The following is a 14,456-nucleotide window of genomic DNA, read 5'->3' on the forward strand; positions in this document are numbered from 1 at the left end:
ATTTGCCAAACTACTGTCCAGTGAATGCCCATGAAACTCACACCTGGTAAAAGCAGGTGTAAGGCCTTCTTTCACCAGCGTAAGTGTTTAAATAATTAAAAGTTTTAAAATCATTTTAACAGTCTAAAACCTGTAAAATTAGTTTAGGTTATTTCTGATCCCGTTAAAAATGTTTACATTTATTTTTCAAAAAATTAAATGTTTTAAATGTTTAAACTGTATTTTAATTAATTTTAAACATGGCGATTTATTTTTAGTTAGGTTGTGTGAAAGTGTGTTTTTTGTGTTATTCCTATTATAATGGGAATCCCCCTTTCTGATTGGTTGGGCCGGCCCACCTGATCCCAGGGACGCTTGCGAACCGCATGCGTCCCGGGATACGTGGGCCTTTACACAGGTGTACACCTGCAGGCCCAGAACCACAAGAGTCAAAGATACAGCGGCACCAGGTAGGTGCGTACTTTTCTTGTGGATCGGAGGCATTCGCCCGTGGGAAGCCGCCGACCGCAATTACAGGGCCAATGTGTCTGCCTCAGTAAAACTGCAGAATACATAAGTGTTCAGCAGTTAGTTACTGCAGTGGTCTCAAATAATTCTTTTCAGCTGCTCATTTGGTCCAATTTAGCAACTTCGCTTTCATGTTTTTCGGTTAGTCTCAAAAGGACAAAATAAGGCAGCTCACATTAAAAAGACATTTATAAACAAGAGATTTGTTGGCCCAGTGACAATGCAATAAAAGTGGGCTCAGCATGGAGTGCAGAGGTACACATAGAATGGTTACAGCACAGGAGGAGGCCATTCAGCTCATCGAGCCCATACCAGCTCTCTGCAAGAGCGTTTCAGCTGGTCCCACTCACCCGCCTTTTCCCTGTAGCCCTGCAATTTTTTCCCCCTTGTTCCTCATCCAATTCCCTTTTGAAAGCCACAATCGAGTCCATCTCCATCACCCTCAGGCAGTGCATTCCAGATCCTAACCACTCACTGCGTAAAAAAAGTTCTCATGTCACCTTTAGTTACATAACAAGAAATGAGCAGGAGTGGGTCATTTGGCCCCTCGAGCCTGCTCTGCCATTCAATATCATGGCTGATCTTTACCTCATCTCCACTTCCCTGCCCGCTCCCCATAACCCTCGACTCCCTTATTGTTCAAAAATCTGTATCTCCACCTTAAATATATTCAATGACCCAGTCTTCACAGCTCTCTGGGGAAGAGAATTCCACAGATTCACAACCCTCAGAAGAAATTCCCCCTCTTTTCCTATTTAAAAAGGGTTTCCCCTTATTCTGAAATTATGCCCCCTAGTTCTAGATTCCCCCACGAGGGGAAACATCCTCTCTGCATCTACCCTGTCAAGCCCCTTCAGAATCTTACATGTTTCAATAAGATCCCCTCTCAATCTTCTAAACGCCAATGAGTATAGGCCCAACCTTTCTTCATAAGACAACCCCTTCATCTCCGGAATCAACCTCATGAACCTTCTCTGAACTGCCTCCAATGCAAGTATATCCTTCATTAAATGAGACCAAAACTGTGCACAGTACTCCAGGTGTGGTCTCACCAACGCCCTGTACAGTTGCAACAGGGCTTCCCTGCTTTTATACTCCATTCCCTTTGCAATAAAGGCCAACATTTCATTTGCCTTCCTAATTACTTGCTGTACCTGCATGCTAACTTTGTGATTCATGTACAAGGACCCCCAGATCCCTCTGTACCTCAGCATTTTGTAATCTCTCCCCATTTAAATAATCATTTGCTTTTTTTTAATTTTTCCTACTAAAGTGGATAACCTCGCATTTTCCAACATTAAACTCCATCTGCCAGATTTTTGCCCACACACTTAGCCTAGCTATATACCTTTGGAGATTCTTTGCATCCTCCACACAATTTGCTTTCCCACCTATCTTTGTATCAGCAGCAAATTTGGCTACATTACACTCAGTCCCTTCATCCAAGTTATTTATATAGAGTAGAAGATTGTAAATAGTTGAGACCCCAGCACTGATCCCTGTGGCACCTCACTAGTTACAGTTTGCCAACCTGAAAATGACCCATTATTCCGGACTCCGTTTTCAGTTAGCCAGCTAATCCTCTAACAATGCTAATATATTACCTCCAACCCAGTGAGCTGTTACCTTGTGTAGTAACCTTTTATGTGGCACCTTATCGAATGCCTTCTGGAAATCCAAATGCACGACATCTACTGGTTCCTCTTTATCCACCCTGCTCGTTACATCCTCAAAGAACTCCAACAAATTTGTCAAACATGATTTCCCTTTCATAAAACCCTGCTACCTCTGCTTGACTATACAGGAAACTTTGTGCTATCCGGCACCCATGGGACCGAGCTACTGCCGTTTTTTTTAAAGCTCCGGATAGACCAGCGTCAATGTTATCAGATAGGAGCGTTTCATCACAGTATCTGACCACAAACACTGTTGCTCAGCAACAGCTTGTAAACACTCGGCCCAGTAGCTTGGAAGCGTCTCTGAAGCTGTTGCTAAGCGACAAAGACGCTTTCCAGAGCCTGCCTGTGAAAAGCAGAAAAAAAAACTAACCAAAACGGCTGCTGATTTCTGCCGTTAGATCTAAGTTGCTGGACATTCAACTTCCGGATAGCACAAAGTTTCCTGTATTATGATTTTCTAGTTGTCCTATCACATCCTTAATGATGGACTCCAGTATTTTCCCAATGACAGATGTTGGGCTAACTGGTCGATAATTGCCCGCTTTCTGTCACCCTCCTTTCTTAAATGGGGAGTTACATTTGCAGTTTTCTAGTCCACTGGGACCTCTCCAGAATCCAGGGAATTTTGGTAGATTACAACAAATGCATCCACTATCTCTGCCACCACCTCTTAAGACTCTAGGATGCAGGCCATTGGGTCCAGGGGACTTGTCTACCTTTAGTCCTATTAGTTTGCCTAGTACTTTCTCTCTAGTGATCGTGATATAGCGATTACCCATTATTGGGATGCTTTTAGTGTCTTCTACCGTGAAGACCGATACAAAATATTTGTTCAGTCGCCGTCATTTCCGTTTCCCCAGACTCATCCTCTAGGGGACCAAAGTTTTCTTTAGCTACTCTTCCTTTTTATATACCTGTAGAAACTCTTACGGTCTGTTTTTATATTTCTTGCTAACTTACTCATAAGCTATCTTCGCTATCATTTTTTTTAGTCCTTTGCTGGTTTAAAAAAAAATTCCCAATCCTCTGGTCTTTCACTATTCTTCACAACATTGTATGCTTTTGTTTTCAATTTGATACCATCATTTACTTCTTTAGTTAGCCACAGATGGTTCATCCTTCTCTTTTATATAGAGTATTTCTCTCACTGGAATATATCTTTGCTGAGAGTTATGAAATATCTCCTTAAATGTTTGCCACTGCTTTCATAACTTCCTTGCTTTGGTACTCTGCCTCCATTTATGAAGCCCAGTATCCTACATGTTTTTTTAACCGCTTTCTCAACCTGCCCCCTTCAACAATTTGCGCACATATACCCCCAGGTCTTGATGTTCATGCACCCACTTCAGGATTGTACCCTTTACTTTATATTGCCTCTCCTTGTTCTTCCTACCAAAATGCATCATTTTGCACTTTTCTGCATTAAATTTCATCTGCCACGTCCACCCATTTCACCAGCATTTCTATGTCCTCTTGAAGTCTATCACCATCCTCCTCGCTGTTCACTAGTACCAACCCCTAGGGAACACCACTGTATACCCTTCCTCCAGTCCGAAAAACATTCACCACGACTGATTCCTGTCACTTAGCCAATTCCGTACCCATGCTGCCACTGTTCCTTTTATTCCAAGGGCCTCAACTTTGCTGGCAAGCCTATTATGTGGCACTTTATCAAAATGTCTTTTGGAAATCCATATACACATCAACTGCATTGTCCTCATCAACCCTCGGTTACCTCATCAAAAAATTCGATCGTTAGTTAAACACGATTTGCCTTTAACAAATTCGTGCTGGCTTTCCTTGATTAATCCACACTTGAAGTGACTGTTAATTTTGTCCCCGATTACCGTTTCTAAAAGCTTCCCCACTAGAGGTTAAACTGACTGGTCTGTAGTTGCGCAGTTTATCTTTACACCCTATTTTGAACAAGTGTGTAACATTTGCAATTCTCCAGTCCTCTGGCACCACCCCCGTATCTAAGGAGGATTGGAAGATTATGGCCAGGACCTCTGCAATTTTCTTCTCAACCTCCCTCTGCATCCTAGGATGCACACCATTTCCAACCCTTCAATCCAAGCAACACCCTTTAACCCCCAAGCCTCCGTTTCCAGTCAATGTCCTGTCCATGCTGCTACTTTGCTGTTCTAACATAAATCTGAACTTTAACATCTACTGCATTCCTTTTATTTATACAACCAGCCACTTCTTCCACAAATGATTAAATGTATCAAACAAAACTCAACAATTTCTAGCTATCCTAGATTATCCCATGCATCTCTAAACACTCGCTAACTTGATCTCAGATTATAAATTTGAAGAGTTTTCCCACAGCTAGCATCAGACTAACTGGTCTATAGACGAACCATTTTAAAAGTTTGAGGGAAATTGAGAAGACAGTATAGAAAGAACTAGGGGCCATAAAATATAGGCAAACGGATTTAGTTTTGACAGAAATATGGATAGGATTGCAAATCTCTAAACACCCAGCAAACATCCCAGAAATCCATGCAATGCTGAATTTTATTTATTCAGCCATCAAATCTGGTGCCCTGAACATTATGAACTTAAAAAAAATCAAGGTACACAAGGATAAGCTACTTCACACTTATAGAATAAGCCACACATAGAATAAGCCATCACCAAGTGTAGTGAATACAGACCTAAGCAATTAAAAAAGGAAAGCGACAGATTTTGTACTAAATTGAAGTCATTTAAAAAAATCTGAACTGGATCACGCAGCAATAAAACAAATGAGCCAGAGAATCAGATTAAAACGTAACTAAAAACACACTTTTTCCAATCATGCTGAAACAAGATCTAAACACCAAAACTTGCAGAGAACAGCATCCTGGCTTAACCAGGGTGCCGATATCCCATCAGATATTGTGCATTCCATGACACAAGCTCATAGTTTGCATATTTTTGGGGATTTATCATGGATTTAACAAACCACGTCACATATTCAACTGAAAGGACAAAGAAACTATAGTTCACAGAGCCCTCTACTGACCAGACTTTTTATTGCTTTAAAACTCAAGGGTCAAGTCTAGAAAAATGCAGACTGCAAATTCACAATTCTATAGTAGTTTTTCTGTAACATTTTTATACATGTACAGCTTAGTGCCACAGGAATAAGTTTGAAATGGCAGGATACTATTTATGAGCGGGTTGCATAGTGTGACAATATTCAAATTATTTTAATTTAAAAAAGGTGTTCACTCTTGCTAGTTGTCCAGTATTCAGTTTGCATATATTATAAACTATATATATTGGGTACTTATCAAATAGAGCTCTAGGAAAGCCCAGCACTATTACTTATGCTTGAACCCACTTCACAACTTGAGCACATAATCTAGATCAATAGTAGTACCATCCACCTCTTCCAGAAGTTCAGGTGGATGTTAAAGATGCCATAGCATTATTGAAGAGCAACAGATAGTTCTCCTGGTACTCAGAATAACATTCCTTCAACCAAAACCACTTCCCCCCCCACACAAAAATTTAACTGGGCATTCATATCATTGCCATTTGTAGCCAATCTACTTGATGGACAAGGTTGTATATTTGTACACACATCAACAATAACTTGAAATGGTCAAGGAGATTTAGCAGTTACACCAGATGGGTGGGGGATATGTGTGCGTGTGTGGAGGGGGGGGAAAGAGAGAAGGGCAACACAAAGAGAAATGGTGTGTGGGAGGGTTGGGGAGAAAGGGCAGGGGAGAGAGAGAGAGAGAGAGATTCTCATTAATCGTTATAGAATCATACAGCCTATCGTGCCTGTGCTATCCAATTATTCCCACTCCCCTGCTCTTTTCCCATAGCCCTGCAGTTTTTTCCCCTTTTCTAGTATATCTCTAATTTCCTTTTGAAAGTTACTATTCACAGAATCACAGAAACCCCACAGTGCAGATAGAGGCCATTTCGGCCCATCAAGCCTGCACCGACACATATCCCACCCGATCCCCGTAACCCCTACACCAACACATATCCCACCCTATCCCTGTAACCCCACGTATTTAATCCCCCTAACACTAAGGGTCAATTTATCATAGCCAATCAACCTAACCCACACATCTTTGGACTGTGGGAGGAAACCGGAGCACCCGGAGAAAACCCACGCAAACACGGGGAGAATGTGCAAACTCCACACAGACAGTCGCCCGAGGCCGGATTCGAACCCGGGTCTCTGGCGCTGTGAGACAACAGTGCTAACCACTATGCCACCGTGCTGCCCTGAATCTGGCTCCACCACCCTTTTGGGCAGTGAATTCTAGCTTATAACTCGCTGCGTTAAAAAATACTCTCATCTCCACTCTGGTTCTTTTGCCAATTATCTTAAATCTGTCCCTTCTGATTGCGGACCCTCCTGCCAGTGAAAACATTTTGTCATTTACTCTATCAAAACAGTCAATAATTTTAACACCGCAATTAAATCTTCCCTTAAACTTCTTTGCTCCAAGGCGAACAATCTCAGCTTCTGCAGTCTCTCCACATAACTGAAGTCCCTCATTCCTGGTATAATTCTAGTAAATCTCCTCTGCACCTTCTCCAAGGTCTTGTTTTGACATCCTTCCTAAAAAGCGTGGTGCCCAAAACTGGACAATACACCAGCTGAGGCCTAACCAGTGATTTGTAAATGTTTAGCATAACTTCCTTACTTTTGTGCTCTTATGCCTCTATTTATGCAGCTCAGGATCCTGTATGTTGTTTTTAAAAAACAGCCTTATCAACTTGTCCTGCCACCTTCAAAGATTTATGATGTGAACCCCCTTCTCTTCCTGCATTCCATTTAATTTATGTTGCCTCATTCTTCCTTCCAAAATGCATCACTTCACACTTCTCTGCATTAAATTTCATCTGCCAGGTGTCTGCCCATTTCACCATTCTATATCCTCCTGAAGTCTGCTACTATCCTCTTTACATTTACATTTCCGAGTTGCGTCTCATCTTCAAACTTTGAAATGCCATTTATACCCAGGTCCTGATCATCATTAATATACAGGAAACTGTGATATCCGGCACCGACTGGACCGACCGGTGTTGCCGATCTATCAAAACTGCCGGACATACAAAGTTAATGTTGAAGCATACAGACGTTTTCATCTCCGTATCAGACAACAAACACTTGCTTAGCAACAGCTTCTAAAGAGTCGGCTGAAGCTGTTGCTATAGCTACAGACCTTGCAGTGCCTGACTGGGAAAAAAAAGAGAACTAAAAAAACTTATAGAAAACAGCTCCTGATTTTTGCCGTTAGATCGAGTATTCCGGACATACAACCTCCGGATAAACCAAAGTTTCCTGTACATCAAAATGGGCAGTGGTCCGAATACCAGCCCCTGGGGGACATTTCCCTCTTGTCCAAAAAATAACCATTCACCACTACTCTCTCAGCCAATTTCATACCTATATTGATATTGGCAGCATCCTCATCTTTTGTGATGACAGATGTAAAGTACTCATTTAGCACCTCAGCCATGCCCTCTGGCTCCATAGGAACAGATCCTTTTTGGTCCCGAATAGGCCCCACCCTTTGACTATCTTTTTATATGCTTAAAAAGTCTTTATTGTTCCCTTTTATGTTACATACATTCTTTGCCCCTCATTTTCTTTTTCAGTTCTCCTCTGCACTTAATGTATTCGGCTTGATTCTCTACTGTATTTTGAACCTGCCATTTACCATAAATCTCCTTTTTTGGTTTCATTTTAATCTCAGCATCTTTAGTCATCCGGGGGCTCTAGCTTTGGATGTCCTTCCTTTCTCCCCCCTCATAGGATTTTGTTTAGTCTTACCCGAACTCTCTTCCTTGAAGGACTCCTCCCGTTGCTCATTTATCTGCCAACCTGTTTCCACTCCACCTGGGTCAGATCCTTTTCAACTCACTGACATTAGCCCTTTGACCTTTTATTGCTCCTTGTCCCTTTCTAGAACTACTCTAAACATAATGATAGTAATCACTTTCCCAAATGCTCTCCCATCCAGGGTTATCCAGTGATTCCTACTGGAAGTGAACTTTGGACGAGATCAAGCTTGGCTGTGATGTTCCTAGAGGTCAAATAGCTTGCCAATATTCATTAAGGCACTCATGAATAATTTAGGCACGGTACCAGAGGGTAACAACCAATAGAACGGCACTTCTACAAGGAGAAGATGATGAGAAGAGGAGAGAGAGAAGAATGGGGGGACATAAATTGAAAAGAAAACTGGCAAGAAAAAAATGCAATCCAGACTGTTTCAATGCAAGACACCATTGTAATCACTTCACCCCTAATGTACAAACAATGCTTCTATATTGTAAACACTGAAGTTTTCTGATGACTGCACAAGCTCCTATGGAATGCTGAAGTGTTATCAATCAAGTTTTAAAATTGTGTTTTTAAGATGCTAGATGTCACATCAGAAATTTAAACAGTGTGGGAATTGTTTTAAACAAAAGTACCCAGTGTGTCACACTTAAGGTCCAAGACAATGTGATAGAAAGGTATAGTGCAGGTTGATGCTCTGGATTGCCCACAGCAGGAGTTCTTATTGGAGAGCTCAGTTCCTGATCGGAGAACTGTGGAAGGTGGTGAAAAAGATGAGTGTACTAGCCACCCAGTTGCATCCTCAAACACCAGGGACTGTTTGCTGAGGGGCTAGCAAAAGGTGGAGTTAAGTACACGTTGTTCTTTACACCGGCCTAAGAGTAATCATGAGTACTTTCATGACTGAAGGGATAAATACAAAAATGCACAACTGGAATGCGTACAATTTATTGGAAGGCAGCTATGCATGTGTTTGCTGGACAGATAGTGGGATAGGATACAATTGAAATAGGAGGATCATTTCAAAAAGGTCAAGAACCAGATGATTAAGAGGAATAAAAGTTGGTATCAGGTCATAAAAAAACATTTTAAACCAATAGGAAGGATATTCTGATACAATAGCAAAATACTGCAGATGTTGGAAATCTGAAATAACAACGGAAAATGCTGGAAATACTCAGCAGGCCAGGCAGCATCCATGGAGAGAGAAACAGAGTTAACGTTTCAGGTCTGGGACCCTTCATCAGAACTGGAAAAAGCTGGAGATGTAAATCACGTCTGATTCCAGTGTAAAACAAAAACAAAAATATAAAATCTGAAAAATAAGTTGGTGTGAGCAGCAAACTATTCTGTTACTTTACTTTTTTTTTTACATAGATACTTGTAGCAGGTCAAAAAAATCCTCAAAGTACAGTGGGTAGTGCAGCTGAAGAGGCAGAGAGAATGAATTCACTCATGAATGCTTCACAAAAAGTTTTATAAAAGGCACCCATGAGTATTTGTATTTAACAAAGCTATACCAATAGTTCAGTCATGCCTCAACCAGGAAAAATTCTGTACATCATTTTTTATATTATACTTTACACCGACAGAATAAAAGGGATTTAATGATCGACTTCATGCAGGTATATTTTTATGATGGTTCTTTTGGTATTGGCGAGAAACACAAAAATAAAAAGTAGCCATTAGTTCTGTGTGAGATGGCACGATCACAAATTGATCAGGTCAAGTTTCTTTGGTTAGCCCTTCATGCTTTTGAAATGTTATGTATGCACAATTCAAGAGATGTTAGTATTTATTATCTCTAGCATCTGAACTATCAAGAATGTTTTACTCTAGTAGAAATTCAAATGTGTGCAGTATTGGCAAGTGCGAAACCCAACAATGTGCATCAGGTTGCTCCTTGCCTGTACTTTGTACAATTTCTTTCACCTTGGATGTTGAAAAAAGTCAAAAACTGTGGGGTTTTCCTAGGATCTTTAGCTTGATGCTTTGCACTGCAAAGTCCAGCAGAGGTGGCCAAGAGAGGCTCCTTGGGGCTCATTGTTCACACAGCACATCAGAGACTCAGTTACAATATTCTGGAGAATTAAAATTTTTGGACTTTTGCAACAAAAACACAATTTTAAGTATTGGACCACAGGTTACTTGCTGTGCGTCTTCTGTTGAATTCTCATTTGCAAACAAATTCAATTTATTAGATTTAGTCTGAATGGTACGATCAGCGAGATAGTTACCACCTCAAGTGATCAGGAGAACGTGATGGATTGTCCACGTAGTTTACAGTACAAAAGGGTAATGGTTAGTCCTATGGCGCACACTCCCATTTACATCATGCTTAAGACTGCAAGATTCGGCTCATAGGAGACCCTGGCCCGTTTACAGAAATTGCCTTTTTGTTGTGAATATGATTTAAGAATGTAGAGAATCACAGACTGTAACAATCAGAAAGTGATTAAAAACTACAATGGAATGTTTCAAATGGAAGACAAAAATATACCCCATTCCCCAGAAACTCCGATGCTAGCTAAAAAGATATGAGCATTAGCAACAGGAGTCGGCCATTCAGCCCCTCAAGTCTCCTCCGCCATTCATTCAATCAGATCATGACTGATCTATATCTCAACTCCATTTACCCACCTTTACCCCATATCCCATACCTAACAAAAGTCTCAGTCTTGAAGCTCTAATTATCCTAGCATCTACAGCCTTTTTACTTTGGTTGTGGGGGGGGGGGGGGGGGGGAGTAAAAAAAGAGTAAAAAAAAGTGAATAGTTCCAGATTTCCACTATCCTGTGTGAAAAAGTGCTTCCAATTTCACCCCTGAATGGCCCAACTAATTTTATTATGCCGCCTTGTTCTCAATTCCCACACCAGATGAAGTAGTTTCTCTGTATCTACCCTATTGGACTATTTTAAATACCTCGATCAGATCACCCCTCAATCTTCTGTACTTAAGGGAATACAAGCCAAGTTTATGCCACTTGCCCTCATAATTTAACCCTCTAAGCCCTGGTATAATTCTGGTGAATCTGCACTGGATCCCCTCCATATTCTTCCAGAACTGCAGTGCCCAAAACTGAACAAAGTACTCTAGATGTGGTCTGACCAAGGCTCTACACAATGGAAGCACAATATCCTCCCCTTTGTATTACAGCTCCCTTGAGGATAAAGGCCAACATTCCATTAGCCTTTTTGAACTGATCTAGCTTTTAATGATTTGTTTACTTGGACTCCCAAATCTCCTTATCTACAGTCCTAGTTACTCACAATTTAGAAAATAATCCAACTTAGTGTCATCTGCAGCTTGGATATACAATGCTCTATTCTTCATCCAAGTCATTAATAAATATGGTGAAAAGTTGAGGCAGATACCGATTTAACCATGGTATTCTTAGGTGTAGAATTCCCCATCATGAATTCTCTCAGCTGTACAGTGCATGACAACATTTCTATTACAGGGATCTGTCACACTGCTTGTCAGGCATCCAGTATTGGATGAGCAAAAATTTCCAATATTGGGATGACTGGCTGAAACCATTTTCTTCAGTCCCCACCACAAACTCCATGCTCTACTCACTGACTCCATCCCTCTCCTCCGCCAGTGTCGATGCGGAACCAGAATGTTCACAACCTTTGTGTCCTATTTAACCTGAGCTGAGCTTCCGACCCCATATCCTCTCCATCACCAAGAACGCATACTTCCACCTCCGTAACATCGCCCATCTCCAACCCTGCCTCAGCTCATCTGCTGAAACCCTCATCCGTGCCTTCGTTACCTCTAGACTTAACTATTTTTACAATGCTTTCCTGGCCACCTTGCTCCCTCCATAAACTTGAGCACATCCAAAACTCTTCTACCTATATCCTAACTCGTACCAAGTCCCGTTCACCCATCATCCTGGAGCTCGCTGATCTAAACTGCCTCCGGACCAGCAACGCCTCGATTTTAACATTTTCATCTTGGTTTTCAAATCCTTCCACATCACTGTAACCTCCTCCAGTCCTACAACCCTCCGATCTCTACACTCCTCCAATTATGACCTCTTGCGCATCCCCAATTTTAATCACTCCACCATCGGCAGCTGTGCCTTCAGCTCCTAGGCCCCAAGCTCTGGAATTTCCTTCCTAAACTTTTCTGCCTCTCTTTCCTCCTTTAAGACACTCCTTAACACCTACCTCTTTGACCAAGCTTTGTCACCTGTCCCAATATCTCCTGTGGCTCAGTATCAAATATTGTTTGCTAACGCTGTGAAATGCCTATATATCCCAGCTAGGTTATCAAGGCAGCAGCATGTGAAGCTTAATCATAAAAGGAGGAAAAGGACAACTATTTAGAATAGCATTGGTAGAAATGTAGCACTAAGTTTCTTCTCTCAGACACAGATGTAGCGAACATAGGAAGGTTACCGGGGGTGGGGGAAGAGTGCAGAGAGAAATGTTTACTAAGCATTTAATTACCCCCCTACATATAGTACAAGGTGACAAGACTATACCATCCTTTTTCTAAATACGGACTGATCGGGACAGAAACTTTCAGACAACACAACGTAAAACTGAGCTAAAAGTAACATTTCCCTCAAAATAAAGATGCAAAATTAAAACGAACGTTTAATATTCAATTCTATAGCTTTATTGTTTTACTGTGAAAGTTTGGTAAAGGTTTAATTATTCTCCCTTCATTTGCAATAGATGCCTTTGGAAACTAATTCAAACTTAATCCTCTTGTACAATCCAGATTGCAAATAATGAAATAGTTATCGAAGTAAAATTGAGACACTGGAGAGAAAATAAAAAGCACACTGCTACTTACCCAGCAAATTTCTCCATTAATTTCAGACAGGCCTTTGTCCCATGTTTAGGTCTATATTCTTAACCACCTAGTAATATGCCTTAGATGCTTACTTGGTATAATTGTTTCCACTTTTTGTCTTCTCCCTCCCTCACCAACATGAAAGTTCTCTGAGCCAATGTGATAGTTATTCATCAAGTCCAAATGGTTGGCTCAAATCATTTAGCATTATTTTCCCCCACATGTATCTTGTGCAATCTTTAACTCAAATCAGTTGAGAAAGGAACTAAAGCTTTTTTCCTCTGGAACACTTGAATAATAAATAAGAGTTTAGTGCTGAACAATGAAATGCATTCCCATTTCAGTATCAACAGCAATCAATCTTATTGGGTCATTCATAGCATTGCCAGCTGCAAAGCAATGCTCCCAATAATGGGTGTGATTTTTCCAGTCCCCGTCCAACTGGTGCTCAACAGGAGTGGGTAGGCTGTGCCTGCCTAGGCGCACAGGCATTTCCTGTCCTGGGGCATTAATATAGGCCAGGGTATCCCTGGCATAGGCCTGCCACCTGGCAAAGGGAGGAATTTATAGTGCATTCCTGGCCACTGACCTTGCGGTCTGGCAAGCAGCATCCAGAAGGCTCAAAGATTTACTTGGTGAGTAAACTTACCTTGGGGCTCCTTTTCATGTTGCAGCTGGGCATCTGGAGTCCTTCCAGTCTGATGAGTGCTTAGTGCAAGCCGAACAGCAGCACTACAACTCAAGGGGAGAGGCGCAGGAAGCCAGAAGCACCCCACCCACCTGACCCTCACCCCTTTTATATGCCATGATGATGATTGTTTGTGCCTATTGCACACACAGATTCAGTACTGGCTTGATTGAAGCTTAGCCCTAGAGATGTAAGAGCAGTCTACTGTGACACCAGCTCTCCAATTGGGGCATCCAAGAACAAAATGTTCTTTAGCATTTTCATGAGCTGGGGTACTCTACTTTTGGTTAATTCAGAAAGGAACTGACAAAATTGGAAGAGGCAGATTGTTCATCATGTCATATGATTCAAAGACAATAGGAAAAGTTAAAAAAGTGAAATTAGAAGCAAGCAAATTATATATTTTTCCACAAATCATAAAGGAGTTGTGGAATAAGCTTCCAGGGACACTCATTGAATTGAACAGCATAAATTAGTTCAACAGAAAACTGGATGCATTTCTGGATAGAAGGGAACGCAGGAAGATGAGTTTGATCTTTGAAAAAGGGTCAAGGATTATTGGACTAAATGTCTTTTCCCCGTTCCTAGAATTCTTAAGATGGCTATCTAGTTCTCCAATGTACAGATTCAAAAAAAGTACCCATAGCATTTTTCCATAAGGTACAATTTGAATTAAAATATTCTAACCAAACAATTTTGCAAAAGGTCATTACAAATTAGTGTAGCATCCAACAATGCAACGTTCATGCAACCTAGCGAAAGTTACCTTAAACCTTGAATCACTAATTACAATTTCACCGATGCCATTTAAAAATCATGGTGTAATCAAGCATTCATTAATTTTATTCATGAGTTATATTAAAGGACATAAACATTAGACTTACAAGACGTGTAAAGGTAAGGACATTTAGCACACTCATGCAGTTAAGGCACTACTAAAAGCTAACAGATGAGATGAGGTAA

The 14,456-nt window shown here is 41.0% G+C and overlaps 1 protein-coding gene across 3 annotated transcripts in view; it reads right to left on the minus strand.

Moving 5' to 3' along the window:
- The window catches only part of LOC147121211 (uncharacterized), a 93,203-nt gene that overhangs the window by 42,695 nt on the left and 36,052 nt on the right, over positions 1–14,456 (minus strand). The gene's annotated exons all lie outside the window — the stretch shown is intronic.

This window comes from Somniosus microcephalus, chromosome 3, assembly GCF_052327205.1.
Source record: "Somniosus microcephalus isolate GS21.2 chromosome 3, FLI_Smic_1.0, whole genome shotgun sequence".
Taxonomy (NCBI): domain Eukaryota; kingdom Metazoa; phylum Chordata; class Chondrichthyes; order Squaliformes; family Somniosidae; genus Somniosus; species Somniosus microcephalus.